The sequence below is a fragment of the Canis lupus genome, chromosome 11, assembly GCF_011100685.1.
Source record: "Canis lupus familiaris isolate Mischka breed German Shepherd chromosome 11, alternate assembly UU_Cfam_GSD_1.0, whole genome shotgun sequence".
Classification (NCBI taxonomy): domain Eukaryota; kingdom Metazoa; phylum Chordata; class Mammalia; order Carnivora; family Canidae; genus Canis; species Canis lupus.
The window spans coordinates 4,111,227-4,132,010 of record NC_049232.1 but is presented as its reverse complement, the minus strand read 5'-3'; the positions used below and the strand labels follow the sequence as shown (position 1 = coordinate 4,132,010).

Below are 20,784 nucleotides of genomic sequence, written 5' to 3'. Positions count from 1 at the left end.
ATATTTATAAGCAACAATGAAATAAATAAAATTAGCTTCGGTCCATTATTATCATATAATGCATGTCTCTCAACTAAAGACTGCCACACCATGGCTAATTACTTTGGTGGCTCTAGTTAGTAAAAATTATCTGTGAGTCACACAAGTTTTTCCTGATGCATCAACCAAGGATATTCATGGAATCTGAGCAAGCTATATTAAACAGAGGTGCAGACCAGCTGCATACTCTTCTGTAAAGTTCAATGGAACCCTTTTGTCATCCATTATTTCCTCCATCTGTGCCAGGGCAGAGATTAATTACTGCTAAGTAGCTCCTAATAATCTTAATGCTCAAATCAGGTAGGGCATGTTTGCTTGTGTTCATTTCATTCACTGCCAGTTTTGTTGCAGACACAGGCTGGGATACTGTGAATACAGAATGAGAAGTTGTTGCTATACTCAGAGTTTGGGGACACAGACTTGAATAACAGACAAAGTTAGAAACTAGGAGACAGAGGTAGATTTACATGTCCCATCCTTCTCATCCTGGCACCTTTGGAAGAAGATCTTTTAGTGCCCATAGATTTCAGATTGCGAAAATTCAGCATTCCTAAATTGCCTAAATTCTCTGGTATAGAAAGAATGAGGGAGGGAGGAAGAATCAGAAAAGGAAACCATGGATGCCTAGATGGCTCAGTGGTTGAGCATCTGCCTTTGGCTCAGGTCATGATCCTGGGGTCCTGGGATTGAGTTCCACATGAGGTTCCTCATAGGGAGCCTGCTTCTCCCTCTGTCTGTGTCTCTTCCTCACTCTGTGTGTCTCAAATAAATAAATAAATAAATAAATAGCAATCTTCAAAAAAAAAAAAAAAAGAAGAACATGATATACTTGACAGTTGCACCAACCTCCTACATTTTGCTTCCCCATGCTTCAATTCATCTTACCTAACAATGCCCAGGTCTCATCCATCCATGTGTTCATTAATCTGATCAAACATTGAGTACCTATATGGTACAACCAGGCCTTCTAGGAAGCTGAGAGAAGCCTAGGTCACTTCCAGCTTTTGAAGGGTTCTGGGGTGTTAAAATGAATAGCAGGACTTCTGCAATGATGCAGTGGGCTCAGTGAGCCCACTCCCACCAACACAATTTAACTGTTGAAAAATATGTACAGTAGACCATTGAGCAACATGGAGTTTGGGGGTGCTGACCCCTTATACAGTCAGAAATCCACACATCATACCCCCAAAACTTTACTAATAGCCTACTGTTAACCAGAAGTTTTACTGATACCATAGTCAATTAACACATGTTTTGTATATTATTATATTTGTACTCTTACAATAAACTAAGGGAAAGTATTAAGAACATTATAAGGAAGAGACAATACATTTACAGTACTGCACTATATTTATCAAAAAAAAATCTGTATATAGGAGGACCTGCATGGTTCAAATTGTGTTGTTCTAAGGTCAACTCTATAAAATAATCCTTTAAAGGTTCTGGAAATTTTCCTAAGGCATATAGCAAATGGAGAAATATGCATTCAACAAAACATTATTAAATTCCAGTAAGAACAGTAAGAGTCTGTGGCATCTGAGCCAAGACCCACTCCATTCCCACCCACCTCCGATCGTTTCCATGTCATAAAGCTCTACCTCTAGTATGCATAAGCAAGAAGATGGGGGCTCTCCTTCCCCTCCAGCTCCCACTAGTCTGTAGCTCTGGTTTTACCCTGGAAGGAGCAGACTTCTGGTGTCATTCATCATCCCCAGCTCTGAGTTGCAGAAGCTCTATATCAAGCCAAGAGGATACAATCTCTCTTCCTCCATCCAACCCCATGTCTGTGGTACAACAGACTCAGAATACTGGGCCCTGATGACTCCCATCCTGGCTCATTTGTAAGAGTTTTTTTTTTTTTTTTTTTTTTTCTTTCTTTCCTCTTCTCTCTACAAAGACTCTATTAGCAAAAAAAATAAAACTAATGCAGCACAAGAAAAAGAAGGGATTCTCCTTTCCCTCAAGGGCATCATTAGATCTTTCAAGGAGGAAGCTAGCACTGCAGGTTAGCACCACATGCAGAATAAATCCCAATGTCTCAAATGGGTTGGAATCAGACTATCAACAGTGATCTGTGTCTGGGGAGTACTGAGCTGCCAGATGTTTAATTCTTCATCTTCATGTAGGGCTGCCTGGAATTACCAGGTGTAAAGCCAGGGGACAGGCAACAAAGTTCTGCCTCAAACTGGATACTTCAGCCCTCTGAGACCAACTCGAGGACAATGGCAAATACATCCACTGGTCTCTGGGTCTAGCTGTCTGCCCTTTGTCACCTGAATTGAGTTCTTTGATATCTGCCCTAGGCTATGGCTCCACTCACATCTTCACATCTTTCTTCTCCTCCACTGTGTGCATCACTGGCAGATGCATCAGAGCAGAAGTTCCAAGGAGGAAGGGGCTACTCTCTCCTCTCCATTCCCACTCATAGAGTGTCACACCCAGAAAGCAGCTCCTAGCTCCTTGCTCACATTTGGTGCCCAGGACACTTTTCCCAGAGGGCAAAGAAAACCCTAAGAATAAAAAGTCCCACAGCCTTGCCTGAGGTGGGCCAACTTATTTGGAACAGAAAGTGGCAAACTCCATGTCTAAGGATGTTGTCAAAGGCGATGGAGATCTTGGTGGAAAACAGTGACATTGGGGGTGCCTGGGTGGCTCAGTTGGTTAAGCATCTGCCTTTGACTTAGGTCATGATCCCGGGGGTCCTGGGATTGAGTCCCACATCAGGCTCTCTGCTCCATGTTCCTCCCTCTCCCACTTCTCATGTCTGCTCATTCTCAATCTCTCTCTCTCTCTCTCTAATAAATAATATCTTAAAAAAAAAAAAACAATGACAGTGGTTCCATGATGCACAAAATGTCAGAGCAGCCAGTTTAATAGCCAGTTTAGAATCAGGGGAAGAGACCGCCAAGAAGAGCCCTCTTGGAGATGATGTAGGGTGTCAGGAAAGCTGTGCACACATGCCAGGTTACACCCACTCATGAGTGGCCACAGCGGGATGAGGCACACTTAAAAGTAGGCCAAGCTGTACAGATCCACCATCACAGGGTGGACAACTCACTGGCACGAGGGCTCCAGCATAGCCTCTGACCAAACCCTGGCTGAACAATAAGCTGCTCATGCAGGGAGTGATTCTTAGGCAGCCAGGTTTGCAAATAATATCACAAGCATTGCCAGAGTCTGGGAGACTGTGCCTCGACCCCCAAGCTCTGACTTCTCAAGAGCCACTGGAAAGAAGCTCCAAGCTAGTAGCTCTAGACTAAAGGTGGACAAAACTAACACACAAAAATGACATAATTCCCTGATTTTTTTTAAAGATTTATTTATTTATTCATGATAGACATAGAGAGAGAGAGAGGGAGGCAGAGACACAGGCAGAGGGAGAAGCAGGCTCCATGCCGGGAGCCCAACGCGGGACTCCATCCCGGGACTCTAGGATCGCGCCCTGGGCCAAAGGCAGGTGCTAAAACGCTGAGCCACCCAGGGATCCCCAATTCCCTGATTTTTATAGCAATAAACCACACACATCAATAAAGGCTAAAAACCCAAATGCCCCCATAAGGAGCTTCAACCGTGACTTTGGCCGAGAGTGGCTTAGGCTGAACCTTGGTGCAACTGAGCTAAAAATAAAAATGGGGAGGAAAATCTGAGCAAGGCCATTAAACGCTGTGCACCTTGTGGGAAAGAGACTTCAGCTGAATTATAAACAAGTCAAATGACCAAGAAAACACCACTACAACGCTGGGGGCAGGAGAGATTGGTGGCCGGGGCCGCTACAGTGTCATCTAAAATGTCCATTTTAGAAAGATCACTAACAGTTGGTGGGGAGGACGGGGTGATAGGCTGGAAGTAACACAAGATGAGGGACAAGGAATCGGACTTTTAATTTCTGATGAAGAAATGTTGGTGACCTGAATGAAGGCAACAGCAGTGGGTGGGGAAAACAGAAAGCATTATAAAGACCTAAAAGAAACAGTACTGACCAACTGGTTAGTGGGGATGGAGGGTTCAATTCAGAGAAGGTGGAACTGGGAATAAATCCGAGAAACGTGACAAGTGGACCCACTCATCTGCTATAATTGCTTTTTGGCAAATGGGAGAATTTATGTCATTTGGGACATGTTCAGTCCGATATACTTCAGAGAACTTCCAGTGAAAATGTACAGATGGAAGATGTATCCAAGAGTCTAAAAATCATGGGCTTGAAGCCTTATGTTTGGGACTTATCAGGATACAGAGGTTGATAGAGGGTATGCAAGATCACATAAGAAGAACATTTAGGTGGGAAGAAAAAGGTCACATTTCTATCTTGAGTAACTCAAGACAGGACACATAGGGGAAGAACAAGGGTTTGGGCAGAAATGACAAGCCCCATCTTGTCCTAGTTGAGTTTGGAAAGATGTGTGACACAGAGGAGGAAGTGACACTGGTCTGGAGGCTAGGCGCTGTGATTGCTTGAGAAGTGGGGAGGCAGATAGGAACCACGGAACAAGAATGGCAGCTCTTAAAACCAAGCCTGCCACCACTCAGCTCAACCCTTGAAAAGTCACCAGGCTCCCTTTCCTCATATGACAAAGGAAGGTCCAGAACAAGTGATCTTTATATTTCTGTTCAGTTACAAAATTCTAATCCTCAAATTCAGCCTGCCATTCACGACCCTCATGCCCCTTCAAATATGGCACATCTCATCTCTTAGCCTTCGCCTGTTATCACATCTCTTGAAATGAACTTCCCTGAAATGCCCACCTCTCCTCTGTCACATATCAGTTATAATACTTTTGGTTCCAAGTCCAGAAATCCTCATTTGAACTAGCCTGAACAGTTAAGTGAATTTATCAGTTTATGTAACCACAAGATGTTGGATTTCAAGGTTCGTGTATGTGTTAGAGGAGTATTGCAGGTCCATTTTTCTGCCTTTCTCTTTGCTCTGTGCCCCTGTCTCTGTGTCAGCTTCGTTCTTAGACTTGCTTCCTTCATTGTGAACCCTACAGTTCCCCGCTTCCTATCAATGCATTGCAGTCAGTAGCAACTTGAAGGAAATACAGCATAAAGGTCATGGAATTCCAAGAAAAATGCCTGTGATTTATGCAAATTCAACCCACATATGCCACCCAGCAAAATGCTTCAAGTCCAGGTTATGTGAATCAATTATAATAGAAAGGGCACAGAGTTGCACCAACCAGGTTGAACCAATCAGAGTGTATCCAGGGAGTGGGGATAGAATCAATCCCATCCAGATGGCATTGCTCTGACCTAACAGAGGCACAGGATAGATGCTGGGTGGGGGTGTGGGGGGGTTCAGGAGGGAGGGGGCAATCGCAATGTCTTCTAAGTAGAATGATTGTACCTCTAGCTGACTTACCCATCTTTCAATTCTTCAGATGCCACTTCCATTCTCATTCACAAAAAAAGGTGCAATGTTTCCACTTCTGTTCCATAGTCTCCATGTTGCTCGTATTTTTAATTTTTTTTAAGATTATTTATTTACCCATGAGAGACACAGAGAGAGAGAGGCAAAGACACAGGCAGAGGGAGAAGCAGGCTCCATGCTGGGAGCCCAACGTGGGACTTGATCCCGGGACTCCAGGATCACACCCTGGGCCAAAGACAGGAGCCAAACCGCTGAGCCACCCGGGGATCCCTGCTCATATTTTTAGAACCTATTTTATCCTCCATTCTCTAAGCTCTTTTAGGGCAAGAACTCTGTCCTATTTATCTCAGAATTTTCCGATTCACCAACACAATCTAGCTCTAATGATGCTTAATGTTTACTGAGGAGCCCCTCACTGGCTCAGTGGGTAGAACATGCAACTCTTGATCTCAAGGTTGTGAGTTTGAACTCCACCCACATTGGGTGTAGAGATCACTTTTTTAAAATCTTTATAAACAAACAAACAAATAAATGTTTACTGAACTAAATACAGGTAAAATACTGTGGATAGTTGAGATATATAGACTCTTTTTCCTTTTGTCAATTCTTTGGAGGCACAAATGCACCCTAGCTTATAGACAGGGATACCAGAAGTACAAAAATAATAAAGTAGGTCTTCAGGCAGTAATTCTCAACCTTTCAAATATTTTAACAACCTATGCCTTTTCCTTGGCTTTGTGACTCCTTAAAGTTGCGAATGACAAGATTTTTAATTTCAGCCACTTTATTATGGATGCTTATGCCCCTCTCACTTGATTTTAAGAACTGAACTCATGGAAAGAGCCTAAAATGTAAATATGTCACCTACCCTTTCCCTTTGGAATGACTGAAGACTCTCTCTTTTCTGCCTCCAAGAAAGGGAAAAAGGAAATTGGCTTGGCATTACCATTCAGCTCTAGTTTTAGGGGACCATGAAAGACTACTCTAACAGAAAAGACAAATGCTTTTGCAGAAAAGAATGAAGAGGGTTTGGAGGGAGGGGAGTTGTCTTGGCAAATGGAAGGGAGAATTCTGGGAAAACCTAAGTAAAATACACCCACACAAAGGTTTTGTCAGGTCTTGTGTATTTTCTACCAGCCCTTCAGAATAAGGTTAGGGCACTCCCTGCAAAGCGCTAGTGAGCCCCAAAGGCCCAGCTGAATCCAGTCCCAGATCTACAACCATGGAGCTGTCACACTGAGAACATTCTTAACAACTATCTACAGGTCTCAGGATAAAGACGACTTTCTGCCACCTACACCACTGCCTCAGAGGGATCAATGTCTCATCCACCCACAAGCCCTGGGTCTGTTATTTAATTTAATTTACTTTAATAATTTGATTTAATTTAATTTAAATCTATTAAGTACCATGGACACTTCCTTAAAATACCCCCAAACAGCTAACATCAAAGAGAACATCAAAGAACAGCCCTATGCCTTCTCTTGAGGGGCTGAAGCAAGTTCAAGACCCAGATGGAAGCTGTGGTTAGAGATAACTAGACATTATCTTTAATTTTTTTAAGATTTTATTTATTTATTCATGAGAGACAGAGAGAGAGAGAGAGAGAGGCAGAGTCACAGGCAGAGGGAGAGGCAGGCTCCATGCAAGGAGCCTGATGTGGGACTCGATCCCGGGACTCCAGGATCATGCCCTGGACCAAATGCAGGCGCCAAACTGCTGAGCCACCCAGGGATCCCCAGACATTATCTTTAAAACATGAAAGTGAGTTTAGAGAACTTGTTTAGAGAACTTGAAAAATGAGCTCCACCCTCTGAAAAAAAAAAAAAAGAGATCCCCTGAAGTACTGGAAAACCAGAAATTATAAGCTTTTTTAAACATCATCCCAGAGACAGAGAGTAATAGACTGTCCTGGAAATACAAGGCTATATTTAAGAATCAATAGACATTCCTATGTTAGCATAACCTTCCAGACTTCTTCCCACTTCCATGCATCAGGAGTCTGGAAGTCACCACACCATCTCAATAACAAATAAAAAGCTGAACAAACCAAAAACATCATCAACTCTTTTTAGAACTGTAAGAGAATTGAGGTCACAGCCCCCTAGAATTGGAAAGACAGACAGACAGACAAATGTCAGAGAACACCAACATCCGCCAGCAGAAACCTCCATGGGAACACCAGTGAAGTCTATAGCCCAGAGATAAAGGCTCAGGGTAAAGACGGGGAGGCCTAACTCCTAGACTATACCTACCTCCTCTCCCTCACACCTCACCAGGCATTACTAAAGCCAGTTTATGGCAGTTCCCTTTATCGGGTTGGTCTTGTCTGGTTATGAAAACATTACAAGGCAGACCAAAGGCAAAAAAATCCACTTTGAAGATATAGAGCAGGTGTCAGATCCAGACATGGCAGGGATGTTAGAATTATCAGACCAGGAATTTAAAACAACCTCGATTAATAGGCTGAGGCTTCAAATGGATATAATAAAATGGCATGAGTTAACCTTCCAGAAGATTCCAGAAACTGGAAGATTTTGAAACTGTTCACCTTCCCTTGAGATCTATCTCTTGATCTTCACCTAAAAACAGAGTGGTACAGGCTGCCAGACTCAACACAAGGATAGGGAATCACAGACCATCAGAGCAGGGCAGGGCGTCCAAAAGTTGACCTTTCTCCTCGCAAGGCTGTTCAGGAAATTGGTTTTAACACTGAAGCAGAACCATGACTCCTGACCCCCCCCCCCAACCCCCTCACCCCCAGCTGGCATCAACTTTTCCCTCTACCCTCTGTTTCCTGTTTTGACTCTTCCCCACTGCTCCACCTCCTACTACTCGGTCAACTCCAGAGCCACTTCAGCTTCAAAGAAAAGCTCAGGAACTCACTGCTTTGAAGGGTAAATAAGGGCTTAACCATGGCAGGCTCCCCAAGGTGTCTGCATCAGAAAAGAGGAGCTTTCTGGCAATAACCCACTTCTGAAAGGGGATTTTAGAATTTTGATTCCAGGTTAAGGGATTTTTTTGCTGGGTCTCTCTAATTCCCCCAAATTTGACAGAAGCAGCTTAGCATGTACTCTAAAGCTGGGACCCAAAGGCCCGTTTCTTTCCCAGGGATGAGAGATTTTCACTAATGTGCTCTCTCTTTTTGATATTTCTCCAATTTACAGAGTCCAGAAGAAGCTGATGCTTCTACCTTCCAAGAGGGAAACTGGCTACCGGACCAACCAGGGGTACAACTGGGGCCTTGACACAGATGACACAAACTCTAGTTTAGAACTATTTAAAAAGGGGGGTACGTGGGTGGCTCAGTAGTTGAGTGTCTGCCTTCAGTTCAGGTCATGATCCTGGGGTCCTGGGATTGAGTGCTGCATCAGGCTCCCCATAGGAAGCCTGCTTCTCCTTCTGTCTAGGTCTCTGCCTCTCTCTCTGTATCTCTCATGAATAAATAAATAAATAAATCTTTTTTTTTTTTTTTAAAAAGAACTATTTAAAAAGGAGTATCCTCCTTTTATTTTAATGAGTCCCCAAATTGAATCTTCCACCAGATTTCTGGAAAGTACAAAAACTAACAAATACTGGACTTGTTTTCCTTTCCCTAATCTTCCTTCTGCCATCCAAGGACTACAGAACAACAAAATGATCCTCCAAACAGGCAGAAAAATAGCTTTTTCTGTATGATACCTGGATAACCAGATACTACTCTAAGCCCTTGACTTACAGTGCCTGGTGTAATCTTCATGAAAATCTGGGGAGTTGGGTGCTATTTTTTTTTTTTTTTTATCTCCAAGTGACTGGTCCAAGGCTTTGTAACTAGGGAGAGGCAGAGCTGGAAATATCAGTGTACAGCCTCCTGACCCACTATACTACTTGTCCTTATCAGAGACAGCCCAAAGGCTTCTGCTACCACACAAGAAAAGTATATCTGATTAAGCATGAATAAAGGAAAACTGTTGTTGTATAGATTTCAACGTTTTTACAACAGCAGTATAATTTAAGAGAGAGAGATGTGGCATCAAGAGAATAGAATCTGAAATCAGAGTCTCTACCTTGAAAGACTAGTTAAGCAAGTGATAAGTTCCTGGAGCCCCTATTGGATCATCCATAAAATGATGATAGTAGCCAATATCTTAATCTGTATACAGAGTCATGGCACATGGAAGTTCTCCATACACTGCTAAGACCCCATCCAAACAGCAGGAGCAATTACTTTTTATCCACAAATATGATTGAGCTGCAAAACACAAATCGTGCAATTGCGCTGATTGTACATACTAGTTAAAGTCCCTTTACAGAGTTAGAAAAATAGAAGGCTTTCATATTTGTGTTTAAAAATGGCATTGCACAATATAAAGATGAATGAGAAAATCCAAGGTGATCATTTTAATTTTTAATTTTTCTTTGCTTAGAATTTTCTTTTATTCATCTATTTATACCATCTTAGCATCTCAAATTTGCACTTTTTCCTGGTTTTAGAAAAAAAGACCCCATTTCTTCATTTTGCCCTGGCACAAGATGCAAAGGGCCCCACAAATGATGTAGGCAGGCTCAAGTTGGCAGGCCCCATCTCAAAGATTATATATAATTAAATATAATTATATATAATTAAATTGATGACGGCTCCCCTTTTAGCAGCATACTGCCCTGTGTTCCTATACATCCCCCAAGAGACACACCTATTCTTGACATCATTGATTATCAATACAGGATTATTCATTGTATCACTTACTTGAGTTATTCAAGATCAAAGAACATATACATAATATTCTTCAGAGAAAACCCTACCTCTTTTCCTTACTTGTTAGCTTCTCCCACGTGGCTCTGATTATTTTCTCTAACATCTCACAAACCTCTCAACTAAAACTCTCATAAAACTTTTCCTCAAACCACCCATTGCCTGCTAATGGTACACATACTGCTTATTAATTGCTGAATTTCTTTTTCTTCTTATATTTTTCTGCCAATATTGCCATGTCTTTGCTGTATACTGTCAGGTGTATATATTTTTCTGTATCAGTATCTGTCAGGTCTTTTTTGAAAAAACATATTAGCTATGCACAAATAGGTTATTTCCTACAGTAAAAAAAATTTTTAAATTATAAAGGTTAAGACCAGCAAGGTATTTTACAGATTAAGCTCAAGTTTTTCCAAAGTATTTCTTTTTACGATTTTATTAATTAATTAATTTGTTTGTTTATGAGAGAGAGCGCATGCACACAGGGCAGGGGTGGGGAGGGGCAGAGGAAGAGGGAGAAGCAGACTCCCTGCCGAGCAGGGAGCCCCACTCAGCTCCATCTGAGAACACAAAGATCATGACCTGAGTCAAAGGCAGATGTTTATCTGACTCAGCCACCCAGGCATCCCCAAAGTATTTCTTATGGATCTATATTTCTAGGACTAGTTAAAAGCCTCTATTTTAAAAAGAAAAAAAAAGTATAATGGAAGGTTTTTCTACAGTCAAATAATGTTTGGCAATACTTGATAAAACAGTATTTGGCAGGTTTCCTCACTGTAGCAAATCGTAGGGCTAATGTGCTTCATGAATTTCCAAGAAAGGGATGTTTCTTCCCGTGTTGTCCAAGGAACCATATTTTGAAGTAGTCCATAGAATATGCTTTAGAAGATGATAATCTATTCTGATATCCTGCCCCTCACACACACACACACACACACACGCACACACACACACACACTGCAAGCAAAGTGATTTTCCTTGTTACAAACAAGGCTGTAGGAAGAACCATGACCAAAGCCCACATCTCCTGACCCCTAGGCAGGGCTCCTTTCTCTACATCATAGAAAAATCAATACAAAATGAGTCTGCACAAACTTACTTTAATATAATTACCCTTACCTTCCACTCATTTCCACCTCTAGTCCCACAATTTACCATCCCTAGAAGCCTAAACCCCTTTTCCTTTTCACTTCACAAATTTAGCACTCTGTTAAAATAGGTATATAAGCCCTTGAATCCAACCACCTTTTTGGGATCTTCATTTCTTATCTGTGAAGGCCTCCATACACACAAATATCAAAATAGTAACATCAAATAACATTTGTGTGCCTTTTCTTCTGTTAACCCATCTTTTTGTTAATTTAATTAGCATGCCTCAGTCACAGAAAATAAGAGGGTAGAAAATAATTTTTTCTCTCCCCACACCCTCCAACCACACTTCCCTCTGTAAAACTGCCTCCACCATATCTGTGTGTTCTCGAACCACTAACTCAGTCAAGGAAGTCAGGATATGAATACGAAAAAGCAAAGCCAAAGAAAGAGTGCCAAATTAAAAGGGAGTACTATACATTATTCACTTTAAGTCAAAATATGATAGGACATAAGGTTCCAATTTTCAACAGATATATTAATCACTATGAAATTTTATTTAAATACACATATCTGCAAACCACAAACCCTCGTACAAAATTCACAGTTTACCTCAATCTTCACAGGGACCCACTTTAGTCTAATTACATAGAAATCATCCTCCCTTTCTGTGGTTTTACTGGAATGTCTTCAGGAAGTTCCATTCCCAGAATTCTTTTAAATAGCCTAGGAGCTTTGACTGGTACACTTGATTTCCCTCACATCTTCTTCCCTCAATAAACTGTTGATCAGTCAATAATCAGAGATGTACAACTGGTGAATGGATAAAGATGTGGATACACACGCATACACACACACCATGGAATATTACTCAGCCATCGAAAAGAATGAAATCTTGCCATTTGCAACAACATGGATAGAACTAGAGGGTATTATGTTTAGTGAAATAAGTCAGTCTGAGAAAGACAAATACCATACGATTTCACTCATGTGTGGAATTTAAAAAAGAAAACAGATGAACATACGGGAAGGAGGAAAAGATAAAAAGGAGGGAAACAAATCATAAGAGACCTTGACAATAAAGAACAAACTAGGGTTTGATGGAGGGAGGTGGGAGGAAGGAGATGGGGGGACACGGGGGGGATAGGTTAGATGGCTGATGGGCATAAAAGGGGGCATTTGTTGTGATGAGCACAGGGTGTCGTATTTAAGTGATAACTCACTGAATTCTACTCGTGTAACCAGTATTGCACTGTCTGTTAAATCAAATTTAAATTAAAAAAAAAATAAGCACAGATGTAGATATCTGGTGGGGTCAGGACACTTCTAACCTTGACATAGAGTCAGTTTGATTTCCTTTTTACAAGACTCCCCCCCCCCCCCCCCCCCGCCTATGTCACCCTTCCATGGATCAAAATCCAAAAGGCCCAGAAAGTGATCTCAATTTATCAAACCTTTTGGGAGGGAGAGCCCTTGACATGTAGTGTATATCCATGCACACCTGCTTTGACCTGGACTGGCTACTCAGTCTCCAGAAATCCACTGGGTCTTCAGGTTTCCACTAAGAGAACTATGCACAAGCAAACTCCAACTCTTTGTCAAACACCTCCTTCTTTCCTTTCCATTCTAGTCCTCATAACTTCACCCAGATAGGTCTACAACCAACAGTTATTCCTTGTCTGTAAAATAATGACTCTGTAAGCATCCTTCAAGTATGATTTCCACATTATTGTTAACCACTGCTATGACAGTAATCACTATTATATTTTTATTCATGATGCTTCGTAGAAAAAAGATCATGCCCTAATTTGTCAACGGGAGAAACACTGTAAGGCTAATGAGTGAGGATTCCTTCATGTTGTTAAAGCTCTTTTGACCTAGTTTCTGCAGGACAAGGTGTGAGCATATCAAGGCTGCCAGTTCCTAATGCATTTTCCAGTTTGGCTCAGTTTAACAAGCCTTTTTTTAACATCTTAAATAGAAAAAGATTAAAAAGACATGGCCTCTGCCCCCAAGGACTTGGAGTTAAGTGGGAGCAAGAGAAATAGGAAAAGACATTTTGAAGATAGTATGACAAGAGCCAACAAGAGGCAAATGGACCATGATGCTAACGAGGCCAAAGCTCTCATGTCCATGGTCCCTTCTGAGAAAGGAGGTTCCTAGTGTAGGGGCCAAGGGCAGGCCGCCCCATGATGAGGCACTGCAGCATAAACATTGAGTTAACAGCAATCAAAACCCAGCAGATTCAGGAAAAGCTCTTTACCTCCCCCTCAATGGCCTGCTTATACCAGGAAGAGAGCTATTAACAGACACTCCCCTTACTAAAGACACGTATCTCTGTATCTCCGTAACAGGGCAACCCTTTGTTCTCCAAACATCTCCTCTCACCTTCCTGGTGAGAGGTCTTTCTCCCCTTTCTCCCATTTGTATCCTCAGACCCCTGCCCCTCTCCTTAGCTCATGTAAGCTCCATTTTGCCTATTTTTGGAATTTCTATGTCTGTGTGGATTCCTCGTACATATGTACATATGCTAATAAATTTGATTTTCTCCTGTTAATCTCACATCACTTTGATTTGTACTCCAACTAGAAGGACCTTGAAGGGTAGAGGAAATTCTTCCTCCCTGACACTGGCAATATGTTGTTATGACCATATGCTTTTGTACTTACAAAATTAAGATATTTGTGTTCTTCTTTCTTTTCTTTTTCTTTCTTTCTTTCTTTCTTTCTTTCTTTCTTTCTTTCTTTCTTTCCTTCTTTCTTTCCTTGAGACAGAGATGTGAGTCTGGAGGGACAGAGGGGGAGGGAGAAGGAATCTGAAGCAGACTCCACACTGTGGGTGGAGCCCGATGTGGAGCTCTATGCCAGGATCGTTAGCAAGATCATGACCTAAGCTGTAATCAAGAGTCAGATGCTCAACTGATTAAGCCACCCAGGTCCCCCTGTGTATTCTCTTTCTTAAGAATGACACTCAAACTGTACAGGCTCCAGGGGCTATGTTATCAGAGATCGGCCCTGATGCTACTCTCCTATTTACAGGGTACAATGGGTTTTGAGTGGTAAGGATGGGAAATCCACCTTCAAACCTCATCCAAAGTAACCACAACACAGAGTCCTTGTAATATAAACTATATGTCCACACCATTATGAAGCTGCTATTGTCAGCAAAGACCTTAACTACAAAAGGAAATTTTCTTTCAGTGTGAAATTAGGACAGAATTTAATGAAATAAATAGTCAAAGCTCAATCACTCATCACTGAAGCTATTGCAAGAACTGGCCTGGCTATCTTCTAAAGGCCCTGAACATCACTAGCAAAGCAGCTTTTGTACAGAGAAGTGGGTAAAATGCTAGATTTTTGAAGTGGAAATTTTTCACTTAAAGATGAGGCAAAGCAATTTATAGCACTAAGTTAGATGTTATAGAATTTAGAATCAATAAGCCTTGGGAACTCCCCAAATCTATCTATATGTAAGGCATATTGATAGCTAGTTAGATACAAGAGAGAAGCGAGATATATTTATATATATACACTTACACACATATGTGTGAGCTTAATTATGTCAACCCAAATTCCAGGCATACAGATGACTCTACCTAAAACAACATGCTGCCTTCCCACGTCTCACAGAACTTACGGTAGCGAGCTGAAGACTTGAAACTCCATTCCTTCTTTATCGCCATACTTAAAATTCTTACTTTGATTTAGAAAGAATCAAGAACAGAATTAGATTTATTTAAGCAGTTATTTGTTAGTCAAATGAGAAAAAGAAGTAGCATGGTGACTATAGGTCAATTATTAACATCTTGGGTTGCCAGTTAAGTCATGCTTTTAGGGTTACTGTGGGAGACACAAAGGCTGACACCTATTCCTCACAGGAAACTGGCCATTCTGAGAACATTTCCTTTTTAAGGCAAACAAGCAAGGACTATTTTCTGTTATCTTTGTTGCTTCTAAAATTGAGCCCAACAGAGGGGCATCTGGCTAGCTCAGTGGGTGGAGCATGCAACTCCTGATCTGGGAGTCGTGAGTTTGAGCCCCACATTTGGATAGAGATTACTTAAAAACAAACAAACAAAAAAAAAAACAAAACAAAAAGGGGGGGGGGGAATCCCTGGGTGGCTCACCGGTTTAGCGCCTGTCTCTGGCCCAGGGCCTGATCCTGGAGACCCGGGATCGAGTCCGACGCCGGGCTCCCGGCATGGAGCCTGCTTCTCCCTCTGCCTGTGTTTCTGCCTCTCTCTCTCTCTCTCTCTCTCTCTCTACGTCTATCATGAATAAATCAATAAAAAATCTTATAAATAAATAAATAAATAAATAAATAAATAAATAAATAAATAAATAAAATAAAAAACCATTAGGGGTTCCTGAGTGGTTCAGCTGGTTGTGTGTCCAATTCTTGATCTTAGGGTTGTGAGTTCAAGCTCCACATTGGGCTCCACACTGGGCATGGAGCCTACTTAAATAATAATAAATATAAATATAAATAAATATAAATATAAATAAATATAAATATAAATAAATATAAATATAAATATAAATACTATAAATATAAATATAAATATAGATATGTGGGACGGATAGCTGTTACCCCCACTACTGTTCCTCATCATTCTCCTTCCTTTCTTCCCCTTGTCCCTATTTCCTTTTCTCCAAGCTAGCTTGTAAAGCTTTTAGCATTGTTTTCATTCATCCAGAAAAAAAGGTTTAATAAGAATCTTAAACAGGTTTGCAAATTTTTTGTCATTTTGGTTCACCCATCCAAAAAAAAATTTTTTTTAATTCCTTTTGTGCTGGATAGCGAGAGATACAAAGTTGAGTAAGAGGCTTTGTGCTGGGATCCCTGGGTGGCGCAGCGGTTTGGCTGCCTCAGCCTCCCACAGGGTCCAATCTATGCTGTAACGTTGTGATCATGTGCTTGTCCCATCTCTACCATGCAGGCAGCAAGCTCCTTTAGAGCAACGTGGCCTCTGAGTGTCCCCCTAGGCTTTTCTCAGGCAGAGAACTTTTCGCATAGGAAGCATGTTCAGAAATTATCTGGGAAGGAGGAGGAGGGATTAATTTCTCAGCTTTCGTTCTAATAAAGAGCATTCAAAAGGGCTATTCCATTTCTTTCTAGAAGACACTTCTGGTGTATCCCTTGTAATGCTCCAGTTTTGAAAAATCACCTTGTTAGAAAATCAATTCTGGCCTCTTGCTCCTAACCAGCCATGTGATTTACACAACTTGACCTCACTGAAGATCAATTTTCTCATATGCAAAATGGAGATGATATATTTCTCTTATTTTCTTTTGGAAATATATTTTCTGCCTCACTGAAATACTGTAAAAAAAATAAGTGGAAGATAATTTATGCAAAGCACAGTATCCTTCAGCTAATAAATATTCAAACAACATTGCTCTAATGGTTATAACATCAAATGCCAACTATAATGCCTGGTAGAAAGTCTCACTGATATGATTAACTATATTTATCACTAGGTACTTAGGGGCTCTGTTTAACTTAATATTGTATGATGTAGACCTGTTTCAATGTTCACCTCTTTTGCTAGTGTGGAACTTTCAGAAGGGTTCCAGAAGCTGGGCTTTAGTGAAAACTATTCAATTTAAAGAACATTTGCAGGATTTTGAACACTATCTGGGGGAAAAAATTATACCAAATTATCTATTTTTTTTCCTTTCTAGGGAAGACTCAATGGAAGATCCTAGAGTGAGCTTAAATGAGTATTGAAGGAGAAGTAAAATGAATTAAGAGTTACCCCCACTACTGTTCCTCATCATTCTCCTTCCTTTCTTCCCCTTGTCCCTATTTCCTTTTCTCCAAGCTAGCTTGTAAAGCTTTTAATGGTCATTAGACCATTAACGGAGAGCATCACTTCAACTCAGCCTTTTAGAGAGGTGGCATCATTTGATGCATGACCCATGCACTCAGCAGTGAGACCAAGTTCTAAGAGCCAGATCTATCACCCTTTAGTTATGTGGCTCAATACAACTTATTTGCACCACACACACACACACACACACACACACACACACACGTCATGGAGTTACTGTGATTACATGAAATACTATATGTAAAACACAGGTTCTCAGTAAATGTCAGCATTCCCCTTGGCAAGGGCAGCAGAGCATGAAGATTTCCTATTAGACAGATGTATGTCAAGAATAGACTGCATTCCCACTTAAGTTTCCAATACTTAATCAGATTCTACAAAGAAACAAATTATGAACAAATGCAACCAAAAACCTTTGAAATGAGATATAGAGCAGTAATGATTTTTCCCATCCATTTTCCCCAGAATTATAGAAATAGTAAAGAAAAAATGATCCTTAATTCTTCCATTCTCACTCTGTCTAAATTTGGAAATTACATTAATTCTCTTTACATTGACTGCCTCACTAATGAGTTTACCAAATGATGTACAATGTTGACAGTGAATATTTCATCTTAGTCACTTACTAGGTTTATTAACCATTTTTTCATGTGTTTATATTCTTATTTTATCTCTTTAATGTCTATTATGTATCTGAAAAAGGAGACTCAGGCATGAATGAACCAGACTACAAGTCCCATAAGGGCAAAAACAAATCTGATGAAATTCACAGAATAAGGACAATTATTGGGCCACATAGGAGGCAAAGAACAATAAGTTTCTCATTGGCTGATTTGAATAAAATAAATTAAATTTTGTACCCTTTTCAATATTGTAACTTACACACACACACACAGGAACTGAATTATGCTAGAAACTACTAATGAATTGCTCTCAGCCCTAGAACACGTGATTCTTTTGCAAGATGGTCTGACTATTCAGAAAATGATTATAAATGATTTTTATATCATTCACTTGTGCACACACATGCACGTGTATGTGTGTTGCAATGTTGGGTTGCAGAACACAAAAAATTATCCTTGACCTCAGACAGCCTTAGCTTGGGGAATTTTTTTCAACTCATCATTATTTTATTTATTTAAATTCAATTAGCCAACATATAGTCTAACTCCCAGTGCTCATCTCATCGTGTGCCCTCCTTAACACCCATCACCCAATTACCCCATCCCCCCCACCTCCCCTTAGCTTAACACTGTGGGATTAATTAGTTAGTGAATGCATTAGAAGAGTAAACATCTATTCACCTTTTTAACTATGAACCCACCTTCTGGTGCCAATGAGAAGCAAACAGCTTGACTATCCCAGGGTTACTCTTAGGTGCATCCTAGACTCGCAGATTGACTTCTGAAATTGAGAAAAAGAGAGGGAAAAAGGAAGGTTATCTGCTTTTCTTCTCAGAAGGTTGAAATTAAGAGGAAAAGAGAATCAAATGTGAACCAAGTCACAGATCTGTTTTAGTGTGCATAGACCAGAAGATATTATAAGAGAAACACGAGCAAATTAAAAAAGAAAGAAAACAAGAAATGCTTGAAATGGATTCTCTTACATTCTGCTAGTTCCAGGAATTATAAGTTGGCAGGAAGAGGGGGATATCTGCTATGTGTTGGGAGGGAGTCAAGCTGGGAGAATGGGAAGGATGGGGGAGAAAAGGTCAGAAGGCCTGGCCGCCAGTCTTGGCAGTGTCCCTGATACAGTGTGTAACCTTTCATAGCACATCAATGGGGCTCACATTCCTGTTCTATAAACTCTGAAATCTGGGCCAAAGGATGCTTAAATAGTCTTAGAGATAATTTCTAACATCCTTTCCTACAAGTATATGTATGTGTCAACATCTATAAATGCATATGTTGTATGCTTCAGCCAGGAGACTGAGCCAAACTAAAAGCTGATGAGAACTAGTGGGGGGCAGGACCATCCAGGGCTGGGGTATGGGGCAGCAGAACAAAGTCCGGGGGCAGGGGGCACTGGGTGGCTCAGTCCATTAAGTGTCTGCCTTTGGCTCAGGTCATGATCTCAGGGTCCTGGGATTGAGCCCCACATCAGGCTCTCCGCTCAGCAGGGAGTCTGCTTCTCCTTTTCCCTCTGCCTCTGCCCCTGCTCTCTCTCTCTCTTTCTCATAAGTGCCCTCTCTAGTAAATAAGTAAAATCTTTAAAAAAAAAAAAAAAATGAAGTCCAGGGACTTCTCTGCAAACAATAATGTGGTGGAAAGTAGAAGAGCACGTAGTCCAAGAAGATCGCAGCTATGGCTGTGATCCAAAGGTGAATTCAAAAGATCACCAAAGGGAAGGCAAGGTCACAGAAAATGCAGATGGGGGGATGAGCGAGATTTTAAAGGTGAGATTGAAGCAGCAGAAGGAAGTCAGTGGGCAGAGTAGTTGGGTGAGTTACAAACACAGTAAGACCTGGAAGGATGCTGTCCAGTCTACTGGTTTAACCACAAATACATTATTAGAAAGAGAAGAGATCAGGACACCTGGGTGGCTCAGTGGTTGACTGTCTGTTCAGCTCAGGTCATGATCCCAGGGTCCTGGGATTGAGTCCTGCATCAAGTTCCCACAGGGGGCCTGCTTCTCCCTCTTTCTCTGTTTCTGCCTCTCTCTGTGTCTTTTATGAATAAATAAATAAAATCTTTTTTAAAAAAAAGAAAGGAAAAAAGAAATGGGAGAGAGAGAGCCTTAGAAAGGCATCAGCATTGCCACCATTTCCATTCAACTCTCAAGCCCTGCTAAGTGGTCCCTGTCTCCCTGTCCAAGAATCAGTCCTTACAAAACCAGATGGTTGAGAGTGGAGGAGGCAAAGTCAGCATCACTAAAGCCAAGGCAAGAGGGACCCCATGATCTGACCCTGCCCCTCCTCAGGGTTACGACACCATGGCCAAAGATAAGTACCAAAGCCCTATGTCCCTTTCCTCCAAGGCTATGTTCCTCTTCCATTGGATCCAGAAGTCTTTCTCTCCAAACCTGCTTCCAGGAACTGCATAGACCTCTTCCTCAGTCTGTCCATCTAAGAGGAGACTATACTTCCAAGTGTACCTCTAGGCCCAAGTGGCAGTCCAAGAGTGACTTTTGAGGAAAGAGCTTAGATACACAGACTGTGTGTCCATATGTGTGTGTGAGACAACTCTCCCCAACAAAAGGCAGTGTTGGAGATGGGACAACATGGAGCATATGCTGTGGGTTGGGCTAAAAGCTGGGGAACCAAGGCATCTGGGTGGCTCAGTCAGTTAAGTGTCTACCTTCAGCCTGAGTCATGATCCCAGAGTCCTGGGATCAAGCCCTGCTCTTTCCTTTCCCTATCTCCTCCCCCTGCTTATTCACTTGCTCTCTCTCTCTCTCTCTCTTGCTCTCTCTCTCTCAAAAAAATAAATAAAATCTTTTTTAAAAATAATAAATAAATAAAAACAATAGCTGGGAAAACAGGAGCCATGGATGAAGCCTCATGAGGCCACATTCCAGCATGGAACTCCCAAGAGTCTCATGATTCAACATTTAACCTGGCTCCTACCTTCATACCAAGGTAGAACAGTAGAACATGTTTTACTCTTTTTACAGTTGGCTTTACAGTTGCATTCTAACTTCTTAAAATATGGTATTAGGCCTCCATTTCTACTTCTGCCTTGAGTCCTACAAATGTTAGAAGGTGCCTGGGCGGAGTATAGCAAA

The 20,784-nt window shown here is 41.3% G+C and overlaps 1 long non-coding RNA gene across 1 annotated transcript in view; it reads right to left on the bottom strand.

The window, feature by feature from the left end:
* Positions 1-18,411: 18,411 nt before the first annotated feature.
* Positions 18,412-20,784, bottom strand: part of LOC119874018 — an 86,783-nt gene continuing 84,410 nt past the window's right edge. The window contains exon 5 of the long non-coding RNA XR_005366339.1: positions 18,412-18,465. This is a non-coding gene — a long non-coding RNA (uncharacterized LOC119874018). The remainder of the gene's footprint in view (positions 18,466-20,784) is intronic.